The sequence below is a fragment of the Microtus oregoni genome, unplaced genomic scaffold (assembly GCF_018167655.1).
Source record: "Microtus oregoni isolate MIOR12 unplaced genomic scaffold, Mior012 000033F_ref0000390, whole genome shotgun sequence".
Lineage (NCBI taxonomy): Eukaryota > Metazoa > Chordata > Mammalia > Rodentia > Cricetidae > Microtus > Microtus oregoni.
Genome location: NW_024543092.1, coordinates 25,077,391 through 25,099,395, shown reverse-complemented (window position 1 = coordinate 25,099,395; position 22,005 = coordinate 25,077,391). Strand labels below are relative to the sequence as shown.

At 41.3% G+C, this 22,005-nt stretch overlaps 1 pseudogene; it reads left to right on the top strand.

The window, feature by feature from the left end:
• Positions 1–1,406: 1,406 nt before the first annotated feature.
• On the top strand, positions 1,407–21,170 carry LOC121466335 (annotated as a pseudogene).
• Positions 21,171–22,005: the final 835 nt, after the last annotated feature.

The following is a 22,005-nucleotide window of genomic DNA, read 5'->3' as shown; positions in this document are numbered from 1 at the left end:
AGCTCCTCACACACACGCGCGGACACCTCAGCTTCTCACACACACGCGTGCGGACACCTCAGCTTCTCACACACACGCGCGGACACCTCAGCTCCTCACACACACACGCGAACGCCTCAGCTCTACACATGCGCGCGCGGACACCTCAGTTTCACACACACATGCGCCCGCAAACGCCTCAGCTTCACACACACGCACGCGGACACCTCAGCTTCACACACACACACGCGCGCGGACACCTCAGCTTCACACACACACGCGCGCGCGGACACCTCAGCTCACACACACACGCGCGTGGACACCTTAGCTTCATGCACTCACACACGTACACCTCAACTTCACACACGCATTCACGTACACACATACTCCACACGCACGCACACTCACACACACTCTTCAGCGCTACACATACAAGCACGCGCACACACACCTTAGCTTCACACACTCATGCACACGTGCGGACACCTCAGCTTTACTCACGCACATACGCACAGTGCCCTTTGGTTTAGTCCCAAATGCACCTGCGCGGAACCAACCCACCCTCCGCCTGAGGAACCTGGGTTGCTCTCCACAGAGAGACCAAGTTTCCAGACAGGAACCCTGACCGAGCCCCAGAGACCCCAACACCCTCAGTACCGATGACCTGTCTCTCCTTAAGAGCCGTTTCCATTTCTCTGTGAGTTCGAGGCCAGCCTGGTCTACAAGAGCTAGTTCCAGAATAGGCGCCAAAGCCACAGAGAAATCCAGTCTCGAAAAAAACAAAAACCAAAGCAACAAAACAAAACAAAAGATTTGTTTCCAAAATCCTAAATGCTCTCACCAGCAGGACCCCAAATACCTTCGACATGACAAACCCCAAATCTTGATACAAGCCTGTCGAATCTCCTCAGTCTGAAAGTCCCCACACCTTGTCTCTCACAGCCCAAGAGACTCCTCCCGCCTACAGATCCCAATTCCCTAAACCTGAGGTACTCTAAACTAAAAATTTCAGCCAGAGGGTCCTCAGATCTCAGAGGGACTTCAACTCCGTGTCCCCAGGATTCCGAGTCCACTGACATGAAAACAGGTCTTCCAGACCCAGCATGTCAGAGAGAGGTGTAAGTGCTCTGCCCTGGTGGCAGGGGCGGAACTGGAACCCCATTCCACACATGTGGAGGGGAATCCTCCACTTGCTAACACAGGCCCTAACCCGGAAGTGGGATCGGCTTCTGGGTTTAAGGCTCAGACTAGATCCACTGTGCCTTCTTAGCCCACAGAGGCTCAAACAAACAAAAACCAGCTGTGTTGGCTTGCATGGATTCCTGCCTGCAGACATTTCCGTTGTGCTGCTGGGCCTCCCTACTTTCCTATGAGTCTTGGTTACTCTCCATTCGTAGGACCACAGGAGCCTGGACCTCCCCAGGGAAATGTCCTGAACCATGAGCACCCACAAACTGGAAGAGAATAGTCAGGAGGGAGATGCAGCGAGACTCGAGTGGAAGCCCAAGGTACAAGGTTGTCCTAGAGCCGGAAGTATCATGCAGTGTGTGTGCAGAGGGACCACAGACTCCTGGCCTGCACCACCGCACTGGTTTTCCTGTGACAGGATGGTGTCCTGATATGTGAGAGGCTAAAAGGCTCCTCAGCAACTGCTTTATCAGCAGTAACATCCAGCGTTTGCCTAAACGAGCTTCTGGGAATGGCAAGAAAATTTGATCGCTGAGACCACCCCAGGGCCCCATGCTCTGCCCTGCACGTTCTGTTTTTTGTTCTTATTTTTTGTTCCAGGTCAAAGATGAGTTCAAAGATATTTCCATATACTTCTCCAAAGAAGAATGGGCAGAGATGGGAGAGTGGGAGAAAATTCGCTATAGGAACGTGAAAAAGAATTATAAAATGCTGGTTTCTATAGGTAACGAGAAGTCTTGAGATCAGCCTAGGTAAAATGCAAGTCTCCAATTCCCATGGAGACAAGCTTAGAGGACGTGTGTGTGTGTGTGTGTGTGTGTGTGTGTGTGTGTGTGTGAATCCAGAGCCCACTGGGCCTTGTGATGTTTCTTTTGTTCCTTCCTCTAGGGCCTGCTTCCTTTTTAAGAGGAACGTTTTGCTTCTTTTCAGGTCTCAAAGCCCCTAAACCAGCTTTCATGTGTTACCAAAGGCAAGCCATCAGGCCCCAGATAGAAGACAGTGAGGATTCTGATGAAGAATGGACACCCAAGCAGCAAGGTGAGGGGTCAGGAGGATAGAGGTACCCGTTTGAAACCAGGCCAGATTTAGGTTTCAGAAATGTCTCAGAATTAGCTTCTGAAAACTGGGTTCCCCCGCCCAAGACTCAAAGATCAGCAAACAAAAAAGATGCAAGGCAAAATATAGTAAGAAGCTATCCCTATATATTTTAAAATATCTGAAAATTGTGTACTATTTATATATACAATAAGCATGAATATATACAAATCTGGGCGTCAACAGAAATGTCAAACCCAGAAAGTTAGCACAAGCTCCTGACCTAGTGTCTAGTCTATTTCTTGCTCATTATGAATAATGCTGATATGACCATGGATGTGAAAATGTTCAAGATCTTTTCACTTTTTATATGTACATAAAGAAATCAGATTGAATCATAAAGTAATTCTACTTTAATTTTGGAGGGACTTACGATTTATGAGAGCTGCACCATTTTATGTTTGTCCTCATCCTTGCCTTTACTTCTTGTGAGTTTTTTTTAATAAGTAAGCATCCTGAAGAGTAAAGATATGTCACTGGGATTTTAATTTTCCTTTCCCCAATGATCAGTTGTGTTGATCACCTCTTAGGTATCTGTAGAAGTGTGTGTTCAAATCCTTTCGTCATTGTATTAATTAATCAGCTGAAGCTGCATGACAAACCATCAGGCACTAACTAAGTTTTGAAGCAGAAATATATTTCTGCTGTTCTGGAGGCCAGAAACCCAACATGAGGGGGCCACCCTGGTCAGGTTTCAACAAGGACTTCCTTCTGTGAGTGCAGAAGATCTTCGTTGTATGTTCACATGAACTCTGTGTGTTCGTGGCTGGTAGAAGTGAAAAGCATCTCTTCCTACCTAGGAAAGAACTAATGTCATCATGGGGCCACTCCCAGGGTCACCTTATTGTAATTAACTTCCAAATATAATATTAGGAAATAGAACTTATATATAAAAATAGTTGATTTGGGAAAAACAAACGAAGCTAATCATCTATTTTTAGATTATTTTGTATTGATTCTGTGGTTATTGAGTTGTAGGAGTCCTTTATGTAGTCTAGAAATTAACCCCTTATTATATATAGTCTTTGCAAATACCTTCTTCAAGTCATTAGGTTATCTTTTCATTCAGTTGTTTCGTTTGATATTAAGATTAATGTAATCTTTGTTTCTGTTTCTGTTTTTGGTATTATATCCAGGAAATCAGTTACATTTCCAATGTTACGAAGATTTTTGTCTAGTTTTCTTCTAATGATTTTATAGAGTATCTTGCCTTAAGTGTGGTTCTTAAACCCGTGTTGAGTCATCTTAAGCTTTGTTCTTTTTCATGATATTCCCTTAAGATCCTATATTAACTTTGATATTTTCTTTAAAAAAAAAAAAAGATTTTGGGCTGGAGAGATGGCTCAGCGGTTAAGAGCATTGCCTGCTCTTCCAAAGGTCCTGAGTTCAATTTCCAGCAACCACATGGTGGCTCACAACCATCTGCAATGAGATCTGGTGTGGTTGCTGGGAATTGAACTCGGGACCTCTGGAAGAGCAATCAGTGCTCTTAACTTCTGAGCCATCTCTCTAGCCCCCAATTTTGATATTTTCTTAATTCAGCAAAATATGACATTGGCATTTTGGTAATGAATACATTTAATCTGTAGGTCATTTGAGGTAATAGAAACTTTTGTAATATTGTTTTATAAGCCATGAACACAGGCTATTTTTCTGTTTATTTGAGTCTTTAATTTCTTTTAGTAATGTTTTATTATTTTTGGTGTCCAAATATTTTAAATCCTTGGCTAAATTTATGACTAAATATTTTATTTTTTTAACCTTTTAGATGTGCTTAAATTTTTTTCCTCCCTGGATTGTTTATTGTTATTGTGCATGTATAAAAACACAACTGATTTTTAAGTGTTTATTTTATATCCTTCAATTCTTAGTGGAACCTTAAGGGATTTCTGTATAAAAGACAATGTAATTTATAAAATTACTTCTTTCTTTTCAAGTTAAGATGACTTATATTTCTTCCTTGTTTTATTATTATTTTTTTTTTTTTGAGACAGGGTTTCTCTGTGGCTTTGGAGCCTGTCCTGGAACTAGCTCTGTAGACCAGGCTGGTCTCGAACTCACAGAGATCCGCCAGCCTCTGCCTCCCGAGTGCTGGGATTAAAGGCGTGCGCCACCATCGCCCGGCTCTTGTTTTATTTTTTATTTCTTTCTCTCTTTTTTTTTTTTTGGTTTTGGTTTTGGTTTTTCAAGACAGGGTTTCTCTGTGTAGCTTTGGAGTCTGTCCTGGAACTTACTTTGTAGATTGGACTGGCCTTGAAACCACAGAGATCTGCCTGCCTCTGCTGAGATTAAAGGTGTGCACCACCACCACCTGACAACTTGTTTTTTGTTTTTTTGTTTTTTCTTTTCGAGGGAGGGTTTCTCTGTGTAAGAGCCCTGAATCTCCTAGAACTTTGTAGATCAGGCTGGCCTCTGCCTCCCGAGTGGGATTAAAGGCACCTGGCTTTGAGTTGTATTTCTCTCTTTTTTTCTTTCTTTTTTTAGCCTACTTATTCTAACCAGGATTGTTGGTATTATGTTAAGGAGAGATAGCAAGAATGGGAATCTTTGATGCCTGCTGTAACCATAGAGGAAGATTTCCAACTTTTCACTGTTGAGGATGATACTGAAAATGTCCTTTGATTGCATGACTTTTTTATGTGTACTTAATTTCTTCTTGTTCTGCTTTATTTAGTTTTTTTTCTTCTTTTTCTCAGGTCTATCGACTTATTTATTTGAACATAAATGCAATAGATATCTTATGAACACAAAGAGAAGATGAGTTTTGTCTACTTTTGAATAAACTTAAAAAAAAATCAGCAATGCCCCCAATAGAAAATAGGGTTAATAATATTTCTAAACCAATTTCCATATCACCCATGGGTCCTCCTTGAAGTCTTCATTCAATTATTCAGAATTCTCTGTTCTTGCTGAGTATCCCACATGTAAAAATAAGCATCAAAACCAAAACAGTGATTTCTCATCACTTTTCAGTTAGTCCTCCTTGGGTGCCTTTCCGAGTGAAGCACACCAAACAGCAGAAGGTAAGTCCTCTCCAAATCCTACACACAAGAAAGCACAGATAAGAGAAGAGGCTTAGAGCACCCTGGGAACTGCTGCTTCCTAGTCTCCTCTGCATCTGCTCTCGTCATCATTTAAATCAATAAGAACGTCAACAATAGCAACTGGACTTGTTTTATTTTCACAGTATTTCAGATTGTAAACATTTTAAATTGGCAAACCCTTTGAGACAGGGAGTAAGTTATAACTACTTTATAGATAAGGAATTGAAATATCCAGTAATAATGCCTAAGATCATAGCAAGTAGGGGTGCAGTCAATTTCAGAATTCTTTCTCTAAAGCATGCACAAGGTCTTTACAACTTAGTAAAGTCATGGCGTTAGCCATTTCACGGCACACACCTCAGTGCTTCTACCTCAGTTTTTTAGTGCTATGTCAAATGGGAAATACACAAATATACTCTAAGGGTAGTTTACAGATATGGAGAGGATTTTACTTTGGATGCCACAGATAAAGGGGATGTGATGCTCTTCTCATAGAGACTCATTCTGATAAGAAAGAGCAGCTCTCAGCCCTAAGAATATTGAAGTTTGGGGGCTGGAGAGATGGCTCAGTGGTTGCAAGCATTGCCTGCTCTTCCAAAGATCCTGAGTTCAATTCCCGGCAACCACATGGTGGCTCACAACCATCTGTAATAAGGTCTGGTGCCCTCTTCTGGCCTGCAGACATACACACAGACAGAATATTGTATACATAACAAATAAATAAATAAATATTTTTTAAAAAAAGAATATTGAAGTTTGGCAGGAAGAGGTACACAAATTTAAAAAATGACTTAAGGGGCTGGAAAGATGGTTCAGTGGTTAAGAGCATCGCCTGCTCTTCCAGAGGTCCCAGGTTCAATCCCAGCATCATCATGGCAGTTCAAAACCGTCTGTAACCCCAGTTCCAGGGGATCCAACACCCTCACATAGACATAACAAGAATCCACAGAAAATAAAAACAAATTTTAAAAAAAAGGAAAATGACTTAATCAGGTATGGTGGTGCATGCCCATAATTATGTGGGAAACGGTGTCAGAAGGACTCCTGTGAGTTTGATGCCAGCTTAGTCTACATAAGGAGTCCCAGGTCAGCCATGGGTACACAGTGATATAGTGAGTCCTGAAAGAGAAAATGATGTAAGACTTCCATATAAGGCAGACATTATTCCATCGAAATGTCATCTGCGGGAAAAAATATCAGAAAAGCCATTAATCTCATATTAATATTGTATTCAATTGCACGTGTTCTATTCAGTATCACAAAAAAAATTAGCATTATGGAGTCTGGAGAGAAGGCTCTGTGTTAAGAGCATTTCTTGTTCTTCCAGAGGTCCTGTGCTTTGTTTCTAACAGGGCAGTTCAAAGCTGCAATTAGCTCCAACTCCAAGAGATTGAATGCCTTTTTCTGACCCTGACAGAACTTCACACTCCACATACACACACACACACACACATGGAAATGAAAATAAATCTTTAAAATGAACAATTAGTGTGTATACACATTTATGATTGAGAAAATTAGTGAATTTTCTGGAAAAATTAGTGCAAGAACTAACTAATTCTTTTTTCTTTCTTTAATATTTATTTATTTATTATGTGTATAATGTTCTCTCTGTGTGTATGCCTGAAGGCCAGAAGAGGGCACCAAACCTCATTACAGATGATTGTGAGCCATCATGTGATTGCTGGGAATTGAACTCAGGACCTTTGTAAGAGCAGGCAATGCTCTTAACCACTGAGCCATCTCTCCGGCCCTAATTAATCTAATTCTAGAGTCAACCTAAGCATGATGGCACAGATCTGTGGTTCAAACACTTGAGTGGCTGAGGTAGGAGGAATCCTGTGAGTTTGACGCCACCCTACAAAATGAGACCCTGTCTCAAACAACCTAATTCCAGAGTCAGCTACTTCCAACACACCACTTTGCAATTTCAGCAACACTAGGTTGTATAAGTACATTTTTGCTGAGCCTCTCTTCACTCTATTCCCAGAGTTACGCTTCTGCTGTCACTTCCCTTTACAGGCCTGTTTTACCTTTCCTTCGTTTTCTACATTTCACATCTCATCAAGTATCTCCTGCTTTATGCCCTATTTCTCTCTGTAAGACTTAATCTCTTCATTCACCAACTTCGTTGGCTTTCTAACTAGCCTTCCCAAGTATCCCTCCCTCCAGCCTGAAAGAAGCCTGAATGGAGAGAGCCTAGGATATGGCCTCTTGCCCTAGATTTGCAGCCCATTTAGGTTCTTCTTTTTCTCTTTCTTATTCAGACAGTTCACACGTGTCCAAGAATTTTTCACACATTAACTAAAGTAACACCTGAAAATATGTGGAAAATCATAAAGAGCTACAGAAATGCCTGTTGTGTTTTTATATGTGCCTCTAATTAAAGGAAGTGCCTGGAATGCCATTAAGTAGTGAATCTAATGTGAAGAAAGTGCCTGGAATAGAAAATTTGCTGGATACAAGTGGTTCAGAACTTGCCCAGAAACCAGTGTCTTCTTCTGGAGAAGGAAATGCCTCTGGACAGCACTCTGGACAAAAACCAAGTAAGAGTAAATAATTTGGGAACTTTAATCTCTCTAGGTTACCTAGGAAGGTTGATGAGAATGGTCTAGAACGGTCTGTGTAGGGAACTTCAGATAGTTCTGAGCTTGGTCTTGTCTAAGCTTTGGGAGTGGGAATGCTATTGAACACTGTGTCAGGACATTGATTTTAAAGGCATACACTTGGGCTGTTATTCACAAGGAGGTACCAGGGCTTGGGCAATATGGTAATGGAAGTTTCTGTCCTGCCTGGTCCTGTAGCCATTCAGTCCCAAAGAAACACACAGATGCTTATATCAGTTATAAACTGTTAGGCCTGTTAGCTCAAGCTTATTATTAACTAAGTCTTACAACTTAAATTAACCCATAATTCTTATCTATGTTTAGCACATGGCTTGTTACCATTTATCAGTAAGACATTCTCATCTTGCTTCCTCTGCATCTGGCTCGTGACTGACTCTGCCTTTCGTCTTCACAGAATTCTCCTAGCCTGGTTGCCCCGCCTATACTTCCTGCCTGGCTACTAGCCAATAAGCATTTTATTAAACTAAGATGAGTGACAAATATTTATAGTGTATACAAGAGCATTATCCCACAGCAGTAATCTGTGACCTTCTGAGTGTTATTGTGTGGAAATAAAGCTATAGTAGCTCCTGTGATGCTTTAAAACAGCAAGTGAAGCATAAAATATCTGATCCAGGCAAAGTGTCTGTATGCAGACTTTTCTTTCCCATCAACCAGTTCCCAAATAACCAACCTGGAGACTTAATAGTAATTATAAATCCTTGGTTAATGGCTCAGGCTTGTTACTAATTAACTCTTGCAACTTAAATTTACCCATTTATATTAATATGATAATAAATATTATATAAATTAATTTATATCAATATAATTTATATTAATATAATATAATTAATAATTTATATTAATTAATATAAATTAATAATTTATATTAATGACATTCTGTTACATGATGTTACCTCTCTTTCATATTGCACCTCCTGTTTCTTCTTTGTGTCTGGATGGTGACTCCTTTGGCTCTGAACTTCTTTTTAGCAGCATTCTCTCTGCCCCAAAAATCCTGCCTATTGATCAGTCAGCTTTTTATTAACAATGAGAGAAACACATTTTAATACTGTACAGAAGGATTATTCCACAGCAATATCCAATAAATCTTCTCTGTGGCAATAGGAACCAAATTCTCTCAATGCTGTGTGCCCAGGCTTTGTTCAATGCCTAATCTTTAGCGTGCCCTCAATAAATATTTTCTAAATGAATCAATATGTGAATAAACGTTTTTAGTAGAAAAATGTGGGCATGTAGAAATTAAACCTGAAAAGTCAGAAATTAAAATTGGATTAGGCACTTGGTGGTGGTGGTGCACGCCTTTAATCCCAGCACTCAGGAGGCAGAGGCAGGTGGGTCTCTATGAGTTCAAGGCCAGCCTGGTCTACAGAGCAAGTTCCAGCACAGCCAAAGCTACACACAGAAAAACCCTGTCTTGAAACGCCCCCCAAAAAATTAGATTAGGCATCTGTAGTCAGTTGAAGACAGAAACTTAGCTTCTTTAAACAGAAAGATAAAGTGGAATCAGAGTATATAGAATGGTAAAAGATAATTTTATGGCAATAAATTTCACATTTTCTTTTAAATTTTTTAAAAATAAATTTTAGTTTTTAAAGATTTATTTTTATATGTGTATGTGTGTCATTTACATGCCTTATTCCTGCAGAGACTTGAAGAGAGTGTTTGATTACCTAGAGCTACCACTCCACTGTGTGGGTGCTGGTAACCAAACCTGGGTTCTAAACAAGAGCAGCAAGTGCTTTAACTGCTGACCCATCTTCTCTCCAGACCCAAATTTTAGATTTTCTGAAGAAACAGGGATAAATGCTCCAGGTCCACAAACTTTTACTCTCCTTTGTCCTCCAACCCAGAACCAAGGAGAAAGAAGGCTGAAGTGAAGATGTACAGTCTGCGAGAGAGGAAGGACCTTGCCTATGAAGAGGTGGGCGAGCCCCAGGATGATGACTACCTCTGTAAGTGTCCATCAAGACCTTCTCATGTAGAAGGCTGCTATGTCCTGGGATGATTCATCTGGTCATTTGGAGTTTAGATTATATCTACTGTAGTGACTGTTAATGTCATCCTAGCCTGCCAAGCGCTGACCCCTCCCTGGGGAGGGTCAGGACCACTCCCACTGGGTATTTAGGCTCATGCTGTAAAAAGGAAAATGTGGTTTTAGGATTGCATGTGCGCCCCCTCTGTCTTCCCCCTGCCATGCTCCTGGTCACCCAGGACGTCCATCTATTAAACATGGGCGTTAAATTTGGTTAAACTAAGTGACTTAGATTCAAACTGAGAGGAAATGACATGGGTGCCATGGTCTTTCTGAAGACCTTTAGATCTGGAAATGTTCATACACCTCCCCTAATCCCTGCTGTTCTTATCTTAGATTGCGAGAAGTGCCAGAATTTCTTCATCAACAGTTGTCCCAACCATGGGCTTCCTATATTTATAAAAGACAGTGAAGTGGACAGGGGGCATCCTAACCGCTCAGTCCTCAGTCTGCCCCCTGGACTGAGAATTGGTCCATCCGGCATCCCTGAGGCTGGACTTGGAGTATGGAATGAAGCGTCTGACCTGCCCGTGGGCCTGCACTTTGGCCCCTATAAAGGCCAGATCACAGACGATGAAGAGGCAGCCAACAGTGGCTACTCCTGGCTGGTGAGAAATGCATCCTCAGTCTCTCCACTTCCTTCCTGTGCTTCTGGTATGAGATACTAAGACATGGACAGGGGCCACATGCCTAATTTTGTGTACTGATGGTCTTTGTACAATCACGGAGGTCCTGATTCAGGATCTGAGGGTGAGTAGGAATATGGTGGCACAGAGACAAAGAGAACAGATGTGCACAAGATCCAAAGCATCATGTGGGGCCCCGTTAAGTGGCAGAGTCCAAAGCTCAGGAAGCACTGATGGGGGTGGAGTGACATGATTTCACTGTTGTCATCCCAGAGCCTTAACACATCTTTTTTTCTGAAACTCAGATCACCAAGGGGAGAAACTGCTATGAGTATGTGGATGGGCAGGATGAGTCCCAAGCCAACTGGATGAGGTAAGGCTGTCAGACCTCTGGGCTCCAAGAAAGGCTGTCACCCACAAAACTTATCCCTTTCTCTTTCATCATGACACCCTTTATGGTTCTCATACTATGCTTTTCTCTTCTGTGCACAATATTTTTTCATTTTGTTAACAGTCAGGAAAAAAATAAGTTACTAATACTATCATTAGCTTTTATCAAAGCACAAATCTGCTCAGCAAAATTGGAATACTGAGCAAACTTTAATGAGCTTACACTCATTGAAGACACTGGGTTTATAATTTATTCAATATTTATGAAGCATTTATTTCATGTTCCAGTTCAGAAAACAGATTTGATTACTTGAGCAGATCATACAACTTGTGTCCTTACAAGAGACATGTTACAGATATTTTACTATAGGAAAGTTTGGCTGTAAGTCTTCTATTTTTTTTTTTGAGAAATACACAGTGCTGAAATAACGAAGGACATTCCGTCTGTGAGGGCAGGAAATGTCCTTAGCTTCAAAGACATCTGTACTGGGTTCTGGAAGGGTGTAGGTTCGGATACTGTGTGCCCCAGCCTTTTTCTGTGAGTGAGTCTTATTTGATTAGAAGATAGAAAGTCTAATTAAACTACTGTTTTTCTGTTGTCTTTCCTTTTAAGACAAAGTAACATAGGTTCTCCTTAAACTCCCTATGTAGTAGAGGATTAATTAAATTTGTTATCTCTCTGACCGCATTTCCAGATTATAGGCATGCACCACCATATCCACTATTATGTGGTGCTGGGGTTGGAGCCCTGTGTTTTGTGAATATGGGTGGGCATTCCTCCAACTGAGCCATATCTTTAGCCCTATTTTCTGTGTTGTCCCGCTAAGAGACCTCTCAGGTTCTATGGTAAACTGGGCAGGTAGCAGGGAGAACTTTCAAAGAAACTGGGAGTCAGTGTAGGATGAAATGTAAGACTCTAGAAACAGAGTACATGACTGGTGCCAAGCTCTAAGGTATAAACTGGGAGATTGAGAGTTCAGAGAAACAGACAGTCACTGCTTTGTCTCCAGTAAAGTTAGAAGTCTGAAACAGCTTTGAAAGCTGGGCTCTTGGGGAAAGAAAGGGCTCTGGGGCAGAGTGGCAGGACTTGGAACTAGGATGTACATAACATTATGAAAGAGATAGGTGAGAACATAGGGTTCTATGAAAAGAGAGTGGGAGAGTGAAAATATAGGAGCATGGAGGTATGAAGCACGATTAAGGGGCTAGACGCAGATAGGAACCTTCCTTTTGTCTCTAGGTATGTGAACTGTGCCCGGGATGATGAGGAGCAGAACCTGGTGGCCTTTCAGTACCACAGACAGATCTTCTATCGAACTTGCCGGGTCATCAGACCAGGTTGTGAGCTTCTGGTCTGGTATGGGGATGAGTATGGCCAGGAACTGGGCATTCAGTGGGGAAGCAAGAGGAAGAAAGGACTCACAACAGGAAGAGGTAGGCACTGCTGTGGTTCCTTAAAAAGAAAACAAAGAAAAGAAGGAATTCTCCTTGAAAATTTTTGTGTTTCAACTTTTTTTTAATGATTTATAGTAAACAAAAGTGAAGTTTAAATCCATTGGAGAAAAATGAAAATTTCAAGCACTTCTCTAGGAGACACACCTCAACTGTTAAAAAGCTTACCATAAACAAACTGCATAAAAATCAGCATCTAGGGCACTCAGTAATACTAGTAGCAAAAAGGGCCGGGGAAATGAGAGAGGCAGGGTGAGGCAAGAAAATGAAACATAAGCACACTTTTAATCCTAGAACTTGGGAGACAGAGGCAGGTGGATCTCTGAGTTAAAGGACAGCCTGGTCTACAGAGTGAGTTTCAGGACAGCCTGTATTAAATAGAGAAACCCTATCTTGAAAGAGAGAGAGAGAGAGAGAGAGAGAGAGAGAGAAGAAGAAGAAGAAGAAGAAGAAGAAGAAGAAGAAGAAGAAGGAAGAAGAAGAAGACGAAGAAGAAGAAGAAGAAGAAGAAGAAGAAGAAAAGAAAGAAAGAAAGAAAGAAAGAAGAAAGAAAGAAAGAAAGAAAGAAAGAAAGAAATTAAACATGAACAGGATTCCTCAAAGTCATTTTTAGAAACAGGAATCCACAGCAAGGAACAGACACAAACCCCATCCACAAATGAGACCCTAGATACAACATATTTATCCCACTCAGAGGTAGAATAAATTGAAAAACCAAAAACAACAACTCACCAGACAGTGATGGATCACATCTTTAATCCCAACACTTGGGAGATAAAAGCAGGCAGAGCTCTGTGAGTTCGAGGCCAGCCTGGTCTACAGAGCAAGTTCTAGGACAGTCGGGACTACAGGGAGAAACCCTGTCTTGGAAAAACAAAAAGCAAACAATAACAAACTACAACTCAAATCTCCTGATTTTACATGGCTTAATCCAGATGTTACCCACCCCACCCCAGATTCAGAATGAAATGTGAGTCAAACAGGGAAAAGAACTGTAACATTCAAAACTGTTCACCTTGAAAAGCTAATATCAGGAAAATACTGTTACGTTCATGTAATATACCTCTTGACATGAAAAAGCAGTATGTCAAGGAGGATTAATGCAAGGTATATTTTCAAATAACAAGCAGAATCTCAGACTTTATATAGTAAGTGAAACTTGAAATGATTGACTTCACATCCTGTGATGTTCTGATTTGGGGCACTTCTACCCAGTGGTTGTCAAGCTGCCTTGTTCTGCTCCTGACAACAAAACAGTGGTTCTCTCAATCCTTCTTTCTAAAAAATCAGTACTACAAACACTTTGATTTCTGGTAAGATTCATCAAAGAATCCTCTTCATTGAAAACATTTTAGAAGTACAGCTCCTGTCCACTCACAACGAGACTACGTAGGACAGACAGGGTAAGCTGCCAGTGTGTACATGCTCAGGTGGTTCCCTCCCACCTTGCCTTGACTACTTCAGTATCAAGAGGAAGTTCTTCTTACTCATACCTCTATATTTATGTCCATGGCTTTTGAAGGATATGGTGAAATGATGTGAATTGAAAAATCGCCAACTTTTGCCTACCCACCAAACTAACAACTTTATAAAGAAATTAAAACTGGGCGACTTCAAGACCAACATAACTAACTTAGCAAGACTGTGTCAAAATAAATACAGGATTGGGTGTTGCCTGGCATGTGTAAGGCCTCCACCCCTTACTTTCAAAAGAAGAAAAGAAGGGGCTGGAGAGATGGCTCAGAGGTTAAGATTACTGACTGCTTGCTCTTCCAGAGGTCCAGAGTTCAATTCCCAGCAACCACATGGTGGCTTACAGCGATCTGTAATGAGATTTGCTGCCCTCTTGTGGCATGAAGGCATACATCCCAGAACACTGCATACTTAATAAATAAATAAATCTTTTTAAAAAATCAAAACTTAGCTGCGGATATAGCTCTGTGATAGGTAATTGCCTAGCGTGCACAAGACTCTGACTTCCATAACCAGTATCACAAAAGTGAGGAAAGGAAAAAGGGAGTGAAAGAAACAAAAGAAAAACAAATAGAGAGGGGATTAAATCTTTACATATTTTACTAATGCCCAGAAAGATTTACCCCAAACGGATTGATTCTAATCTAACGAACTGATGTTTGACAAATTCTAAACTGGTAAGACTTTCTAAGAAATGACAACACTAAAACAAGTTACAGAAAATAGAGGTGTGCACAAATACACAGTAGACAACAAATGTACACAATAAAAGCATGTACCGTGAGCTTACTGCTGATTTTACCTCTACCATTCAATGGTTCAAATCATGATTTCCTAATACATACACAAGATTTTAAAAATAAATAAATGTGAAGAAAGTCCAAGAAAATATAAGAAACTAAAACAGAATGTAAGAAAAAGATCACTGTAGATAGAATGTGTCATCTATGACGACACATTTAGATATATGTTCTATTATCATAACAAAGGTGGAATAAATCATCTGACGATATTTTGTTTACTAAAGGATGCTAAATTAATAATAGAACACTTACAGAGGTAGGAAGTAGTTCTGATGTCATCTCACTTATTAATCTTTGATGGATGCTGATAAAACTGAAAGATATGATGTGCTGGCTAGTTTTATGTCAACTTGACCCAAGCTAGATTCATCAGAGAGGAGGGAGCCTCAATTGAGAAAATGCCTCCCTACGATCAGGCTTCAGGCTACCCTGTAGGGCATTTTCTTAATTAGTGGCTGACACATGAGGGCCCAGTCCATTGTGGGTCCTGGGTTCTATAAGAAAACAGGCTGAGCAAGCCAGTAAGCACTCCTCGCAATGTCCTCTATATCAGCTCCTAACTCTAGGGTCCTGCTTCGACTTCCCTCAGTGATGGACTGTTACCTGGATGTTTAAGCTGAAATAAATCCTTTCCTTCCCATGTTGTTTTGGTCGTGGTGTTTCATTACAACAATAGCCACCCTAACTAGGACACATGATCAATCAAAAGCCACAGGCCACTTGTAAAGTGAGAACATCTTTGTAGTTCCCAATGTGGAACCCTGTGCCTCATGCATGGCTCATGAAGACTTTACCGATGAGCCCCATCCTCCCTCAAGAGAACAAAAAAAGCCTTAAAAGCAGTTTGGGTATCTACATGAGTTCCCAATCTAGTGTCAATTATTTTATTTTGTAATTAAGAGAGGAGAAATGTGGATGGTTCTACCTATCCATAAGAATGTGAAAGACCAAATATATCCCACAAACCATGTATGTTCACATGAAAATCTTCACCTGATATGACATTCACCTGTCAAGAGGAAGCAATTCAAAGGCTATTACACAGCTGATGTGCCAGGTGGAAGGAGCCATCCAGACTTTGCCCTCCTTGCCAACCCCTTTCTGGACAACAGTGAAACAGATCTTCATAGATGATGGATTTAGTACAGAAGCCATGATCAGAATCAGGATTGGCATGACACACAACTGTATTGACATTTCAGAGTTGTGTCAGTCAGAGTTGGGCTTCCTGCTGTTACACTGTCCCTGCTGTAGTCATGGGCATAAGAACGTGGTTCTGTTTGGACGATGTTTGATTCTCTTCAGAGAAAGTAGCTTCCATCAAACAGCTCTGACTTTCTGTTGCTGGCTCCTCTGTGGATCTTCAGGAACTTTGTACTTTTTCTTCTGTCCATGTACTTTGCAGCCAGGCTTTCAACCAATCAAACTTTAGGAGCCAGCATCCATTTGAGAATCCCAAGCAAACACGGCACAGTACTTTGAGTTTCATCATCAGGAACAATTACATGCGATATTGTACTGTCAAACTCAGCACTCTTGTTTTTTCTTAAGAACTTTCTCAAGTTTTCTGAAGGTCAGAAGCAAGTTCATTGCCTGTAAGCATCCATACTTTTGCTGCCCAGAATTCATGGCCAATCACTTGTTAGTTGAGAATGATTCATTCTTCTCTGGTAGCAACAATAATGATCACACATTGTCTGTGAGGTGTTTTGAATAAGAATGGCCCCCACAGGCTCATATTTGAATGCTTAGTCATCAGGAAGTGGAACTCTTTGATAGGATTAGGAGTGTGGCCTTGTTAGAGAAAATGTTTTACTGGGGGGTGTTGACTGAGGTTTTCTGTCCTTCCCAGTTCCTGCAATGATTAAGTCCCAAAGAAATCACACAGAGGTCTACATTAGATATAAACTGATTGGCCCATTAGCTCAGGCTTCTTATTAACTCTTATAACGTATATAGCCCATTATTAGCCCATTATTCTTATCTCTGTGTTAGCCATGTGACTCAGTACCTTATTCATCAGGGCAGTCACACCTTGCTTCTTCTGTGGTCTGGTCAGGACCCCTGAGGAATGGGCTTCCTCCTTCCCAGAATTCTCCTGTTCTAATTGACCCACTTCTACTTCCTGTCTGGCTACTGGCCAATCAGTGTTTACTTAAAATATAATTGACAGAATACAAACCATTCTCCCACATGGGAGGGGATGGACTTTGAGGTTTCACAAGCCCATTTGAGACCCAGTATCTTTCACTTTGCCTGAGGATCAAGGTGTAGCCCTCAACTGCTTCCCTAGTACCGTGCTTGCCATGCCTGCCACTATGCTCCCTGCCATGATGATAATATATGTAAAAGGAGACTGTTTATTCATTTCCTGGCTGCTCAGACCCAAATAATCACACAGAAACTATATTAATTACAACACTGCCTGACCTATTGGCTCAGGCTTCTTATTAACTAACTCTTAACATAGTAAATTAACCCATTTACATTCATCTGTGTATTGGCACAAAATTGTGACTTACTGGTAAGGGTCTGGTGTCTGTCTCCTTGGGCAGCTACATGGCATCTCCTGGACTCTGCCTACTCTCTTATATATACTTATATACTTTCTGTATGTACTTATATACTCTCTTATATATACTTAATCACTCTCTTCCATCCTAGCTATATTCTTCCATGCCTTAGGCCAAAGTAACTTTATTCATTAACCAATAAAAACAACACATATACAGAAGGACATCCCACATCATCTGTACTAACCTCTAAAACTGTAAGTCAGCCTACCAATTAAATACTTTCTTCTATAAGAGTCATGGTGTCTCTTCACAGCAATAGAACAGTGACTAAGACAGTCTGGATAACCCATGGGCCACATACCAAATATGTCAGTAGCATTCCTGGAGGCACCACAGGACAGTATCCATCTTCCCATTCTTTTTGCATCATGGAATGGTAAGTTTTTCTGATAGCCAAGTGGTAGTCACCAAAGTGTTATGCTGGAGCAGCAATTCCACTACTTTTGAGTGACCATGACTGCAGGTTTCATAAAATGGTGTCCATCCCGCATGATCTTTAACATTTGGGTCATTTCCACTTTGCAAGAAGCATTCAACAGAAGGTTATTGCCCTTAATAGGAGCATTATGAAGCAATCTCTCTCCTCTGTTATTTTTTTTCCTGGCCATAATTTTAGGTGACAGCTTTATGTGCAGGGACTTGGCATCATTTGTCTGTGAGTTGAGCTCTTCAGCAAAGGTGGGAGTTGCCTGGTGAAAGACTAAGGGAGTCATCTGATATGTTACTATTTCTCCTGAATGTGACATCAACTTGAAGTCTGCCCGAAGGCAATGAAGAACAGTCATTAATATGTTTTCTACAAGCAAGAAATCTCTGCTGGTTCTTGGAATGTTGCTCCCACATCCCTTAGAAGTAGGATTGGGAGACCTGCTGCAACCTTGAGATTTCCATATGCCTTACTGAATGAAGATCTTTTACACAGACCTTCCTCTCAAAAGTCTTTTTATGCTTGCTCACGGCATCTGAAGACAGTATTTGCTCAGTCAATAGTAAAGAGACTTTAGTCAAGTTTCCAAAATATTCAGATTCTGCAAGAGTCAGTTGCTAGCTAATAAGTCAGTTTCACCATTTACTGGTGAACACTCAACTGGTGGTTGGCTGCAGGAGGCTCTCCTTCAATTTCTCTTTGGAATCAAATCTACTACCTTCTTTCCTGGCCTTAATTCTGCTCCTGGTTGATCTCAGCTAAAGATTTCTTCTGCTGTCTCTTTGAGATGTTCTAACAGCTGTTTTAACCATCTTAGAAACAACTTCATGAGGATTTGTAGGAACAGATTCATGCACTGACCCTTGCTAGGTTTTGTCATCGTTTTGAGGCTAGGTTTATACTGACGCTTTATTCATACATATCTGACTCTCTTACTTCAAGGACTTTAAGATTATAGGCAAAAGAAGAAAAGTTCGCCGGGCGGTGGTGGCGCACGCCTTTAATCCCAGCACTCGGGAGGCAGAGGCAGGCGGATCTCTGTGAGTTCGAGGCCAGCCTGGTCTACAAGAGCTAGTTCCAGGACAGGAACCAAAAGCTACGGAGAAACCCTGTCTCGAAAAATCAAAAAAAAAAAAAAAAAAAAAAAAAAAGAAAAGTTCTCAAGTACCCACCAACTATTTTATTGAACTGGTTTATTCTGGTGCTTTTTGTTATTTTAATTTCCTTCTTATTGGTAAATAATATGAATATGTCATCATGTATTATATCAATTAGTTGTCAAGTAAATTATGGTTTTATGTTAGGAGGAAAAAATATAAAATTAACAAAATGATTTGAATGCCAGCTCTTTGGAAGCTGACTCACAAGCTGGGGAAGCATGCATACTTGTACAGATCTGTGCAGAGTCAGAAACTGACTCTGGCTTTGAAGAAAAGTAATCCAGGAAAACTGTTTAGAAACCTGTGGAGTAGGGGTGAATATAAAGGACAGTGAAGGAAGATAACATTTGGGAGGAACTAACAGTTGGTCAAAGGGTCTCACAGAGGAAGTAGCTGAGGTAACTGGCTCAATGCATGAAAGGTTTGAACTTTTGAGAACAGGCTGAAATCACTTAATGGAAGGAAGTAGATGACAGAGAAATGCACATAAACCTGTTAATGTAGAGCTTATCACTTGTGACTGGTTCCAGGACAGTGGAGAATGAAGTGTGGGGTTTTCAGTTCTCCATTCTAAAATGATGCTTTGGTTGATTTTCTAAAATATAATGTAGTGTACAATCACCTTAGCAATTGCTTCAATCTCCGGAGATGTGGGGGAAGGAGGACTGCATACAAAGAGTTGTGTGTCTAATAGTATTTGACTAAGGATATATTTTGAAACAGGATTTTATGTTATATTCGAAGAGGGCTAAGAGTAAATGAAATGAGCATGGATACTTGGTGTGAAGCCTGAGGGAAACCATTAACTTTCATTTTAAGATTTGTGGATTACTGAGAAAGACAATTTATAGCCAAGCTGTGGCAGCAGAAGTCAGGGTTTTTTATTCAATAGGACCCAGCACATTCTGCCTTCTCTAACCTGAATTCTACTTCAGGAGACTTCCCAGTTGAATATGTATTTTTGAATGAGAAAACAATTTCAAATTAACTTGTGTTGCTTTTATCTACCTACTTGCCCACAGATGTCAATCTTCTACCCGGATGAACTCCAGTTTAATGCATACATCCTTTTCCCTTCTTAGGAAAAACCATGAAAGGAAATTCCACCCAAGTCAGGAAGTGTTACTGTGTCTCAATAGAATGAAATAGGTGGGGAGAATGCATGGGGAAAGGTGCTCAGGGATCTAAGTAAGTGAAACGGGGTAAGGTAGGATATAGAAGACACTTGTCATTTGTAGGGCGTGGTCAGCGCTGCACTGTAGTGATGAGGCGAGCACGCACAGCTAGCTTTACACCCGAAATAACAACACACAAATTGTATTCATTTAAACACTGCCTGGCCCATTAGCTCTAGCCTCTTACTGGCTAACTCTCACATCTTGATTAACCCATTTCTATTAATGTGTGTAGCACCACGAGGTGGTGGCTTACTGGGAATATTCTAACCTGCGTCCATATCGGAGAGGAGAGCTATGGCATCTGCCTCACTGCCTTCTTCCTCCCAGCATTCTGTTCCGTCTACTCCACCCACCTATGTTCTGACATATCAGGCCAAGCAGTTTTTTTTTATTAATTAACCAATGAAAGCAACACATAGAAGAAGACCCACCTACATTACTGCACCATTTAGACCAGAAGTAAAACTGCCTCTGATCCTACTTGGACGACCATAGTCTGGCTGACATGTAATGTTACCTTTTATAGATTTCTGTAAAAGATGTAGAATATGGAATAAGGGAATGCCCTCACAATTTGCACCTGATGGGAGACAATTTGTGTTGGCTGTTGTTTGTCTTGAAACAAAATTTCACCCCATAGCCAACCCCAGGTTGTCCTTGAACTGAAAGTGATCAATCATGAACCATCAAACCCAGCAGAGTTTGTGTTCACATGCAGACTGAGTAGTGGGATAGGCTTGACCACAAAAAAAAAATCAGATGCATAGGCAGTTTGTTTATTATGTTCACTCTAACCAAAAACTTCATATTTTCACAGAATTAAGGACAGAGATCCATCCTTGTCTTTTGTGCTCTTTGGCCTTCTCAAGTCCAAAATTCCTTAGTCAACATGTGCAATGGAATCATCGCACTCAAATCTTCCCAGGAGCATCTGCAAGGATAAACTCCAAACCAGGGGATCGCAGTCCAGATCAGCTTCAGGAACAGCAACATTTTGATTCACACAACAAAAATGACAAGGTCAGAAGTCAAGATGTCAAAGGAAAGTCCAAACCCATGCATAAATGGACAAGACAGATTTCAACAGCCTTTCCCAGCACACTCAAAGGAAACATGAGATCTGAGGAAAGTAAGAAAACTATGGAAGAAGAGCTCAGAACAGAGCAGAAAACAAATACAGAGGATGCAGTCAGATCATTTATTGGATCAGAAATCTCAAGAGTTGAAGGAGAACATGGGCAATGTTTCAGTGATAAGTCAAATGTCAATGAGCAACAGAGGACACACACAGGGGAGAAGCCCTATGTTTGCAGGGAGTGTGGGCGGGGCTTTACACAGAAGTCAGTCCTCATCAGTCACCAGAGGACACACACAGGGGAGAAGCCCTATGTTTGCAGGGAGTGTGGGCGGGGCTTTACACGGAAGTCATTCCTCATCAGTCACCAGAGGACACACACAGGGGAGAAGCCCTATGTTTGCAGGGAGTGTGGGCGGGGCTTTACAGTGAAATCAGTCCTCATCCTTCACCAGAGGACACACACAGGGGAGAAGCCCTATGTTTGCAGGGAGTGTGGGCGGGGCTTTACACAGAAGTCACACCTCATCCTTCACCAGAGGACACACACAGGGGAGAAGCCCTATGTTTGCAGGGAGTGTGGGCGGGGCTTTACACAGAAGTCAGTCCTCATCAGTCACCAGAGGACACACACAGGGGAGAAGCCCTATGTTTGCAGGGAGTGTGGGCGGGGCTTTACAGTGAAATCAGTCCTCATCCTTCACCAGAGGACACACACAGGGGAGAAGCCCTATGTTTGCAGGGAGTGTGGGCGGGGCTTTACACAGAAGTCACACCTCATCCTTCACCAGAGGACACACACAGGGGAGAAGCCCTATGTTTGCAGGGAGTGTGGGCGGGGCTTTACACAGAAGTCAGTCCTCATCCGTCACCAGAG